Source organism: Kryptolebias marmoratus, linkage group LG14, assembly GCF_001649575.2.
Source record: "Kryptolebias marmoratus isolate JLee-2015 linkage group LG14, ASM164957v2, whole genome shotgun sequence".
Classification (NCBI taxonomy): domain Eukaryota; kingdom Metazoa; phylum Chordata; class Actinopteri; order Cyprinodontiformes; family Rivulidae; genus Kryptolebias; species Kryptolebias marmoratus.
The window spans coordinates 26,044,836-26,047,055 of NC_051443.1; the positions used below are offsets into that span (position 1 = coordinate 26,044,836).

General features: G+C 47.3%; 1 protein-coding gene across 2 annotated transcripts in view; it reads right to left on the reverse strand.

Annotated features, from left to right (window-relative positions):
- The window catches only part of dcc (DCC netrin 1 receptor), a 167,240-nt gene that overhangs the window by 134,129 nt on the left and 30,891 nt on the right, over positions 1 to 2,220 (reverse strand). The window lies entirely within an intron of this gene.

A 2,220-nucleotide genomic window follows, 5' to 3' on the forward strand; every position in this document is an offset into this window, starting at 1 on the left:
TTTTTCCCGTCGGTTCTTTGGAGTTTGTTTGTTTTCAGGGGACGGCAGCAGGACCAGCCGGCGGGCTCAGTGGGGGAGTTTGGCAGCTTGTTAAATGTTTTCTAAAACACCCTCAGTAATTCATGGAGCCTGTAATTAATCAGGGGAGGAACCCCGCCGGCCCAAACCAAAACGTGTGTGTGTGTGTGTGTGTGTGTGTGCCATCACACTTAGAGACTTAATGACTCTACAGCAACATGATCCGACCGCCGCAGACCACAGAGACCAAACCAATCTGAGTGAGTTAGAGAACATCTGCAGGTTCTCCTCTGGTTCCTGAAGGATCTAAGAGCAGAACCATCTTTTATTTATCAGCTACTGTAGCTCCAATCCTGGGTTCAACAGCCTCATGTCTTTTTTATTTCAAAGATTAGACTCAAACCTGGTAAAGCCTCCTAAAACGGGCAGGTTGGGTCTGTAGTTCCGCTGATGGACGGCCATCTTTGTTAGCATCATCACTGCTGACCTGTAGCTTCAGCTCCAGCTCGGTCCGTCTTACAGACACCGGTTCCAACCCGTCCTCTTTGTTTAATTAACCCCGTCTGGTTGGAGGTTCCAGCTGAAAGGATCTGCTGCTTCAGGTCCAGGAGACCCTCGGAGGTCCACAGGATTAAGCTGTTCGGTGTGGTCACAGCGTTCTCCGTTCCCCCCCAGCAGACGGCGCTCTCAGCACCATGCCGTTTCCCTCAGCTTTCATTAAGCCGCTAACAGGAAACGGCTAATGAGCCAGGCAGCGCTCATTATGACGGGAACCGTCCCACACATTTGTTACCCTAATCATGCAATCATGGCCGCTGCCCTGCAGAGTCAGAACATCTCCATACATCACCTCCCTGTGGACATTCATCAACATCCAAACATCTTCGTCTGGAAATAAATAAAACATAATGAGGCATATTATCAGAGTCCAACTCACTTCACTGACAATTACTGCAAAATGTCAACATATCCAACCGAAGGATTCTCATCCGCTGGCTGTTAAACAGCGACACTAAAGAAGAGAAGAAGTCCTCGGCTGAACAGGAGAACATGTCATCTCAGCACAAAGGCTCAGAAATATGCAGGGGAAGTGTGTAAATGGAGCATGTAAGTAAACTCTTCAGCTTATCATATATTTGATTTGCAGATGAGGCAGACGGAGATAAAAGAGGTGGGGGGTGAAGACGATTGGTGAATCGCCGCGGGCTCATCGAGATAACGGAACCGTCGCCTCTGATGGCTTTTATCAGGAACCATTAACTCATGTTAGATCTGATTAGTTTATCATTAATGACCAGTTAGCTTTACTGCATCCCGTTCCTGACCTTCCTGACTTCATAATGTTCGTCACGCTGACCTGCTGCCGGTGGCCCGATCCGTTCGGGTTTAACACAAACTGTCGGACCCGCGGCCGTTTGTCCGTCTTAAAGAGGACGAAACATGTCCCTAAAATCAGCTGCAAAGACAAAATCCTGTTATATTCCTGTAAGAAGTTCATCTTGTCAAACATCAAACAGATTCCTGAGGTCAGGGTTAGGTTAAGACTTTCTTGTCCTTTTTTCTGCGTAAATCTCAGTTTTACTCAGTTTCTGTTGTTTCGCTCTCCAGAATTCACACCAAGGTTGGCAGCACTTTCTGATCCCAGATGTCGTCGGGCTGAAGACTGACTCCTCCTGTTGGACGCTCGCAGGCCGATATGAAGGAGATACGAAAACACAAAGACTCTTGTGGGACGGCGAGACAAAGACATGAAAGGACAGACGAGCGGCGAGGCCCAGCTGGAAGGAGATTGAGCACCTGAAGGTTAATTTGCAGATTTGCTCCTGAGAGTCGAACAAACAACAGCTGCTTCTGTTTGATTTCAAGTCTCCCTGCGCACCGAGAATAAATACCGCCTTCTGTTTCATTATCCGATTCAGAATGTCCCAGAATTCAGTCCTGCATGTTGATGAAACAACGATGGAAATCCGAGGATTGGTTTCAGCCAACAGGAGCTGGACATTAAAACATTTGGACTGGGACACAATATGGACAGATGTCTTATAAAAGGACAACAAAATCAAGCACCTTCATCCGTCCTCATGAACAGAACGAACGACTCAGATGATCTGTGACTTCCTGTTAATTATCCTCAACTTCCTGGTTTCTAATTAAAGCCTCACTGAAGGCAGGACAAACGTGTCCAAACAAGATGAGGAGACA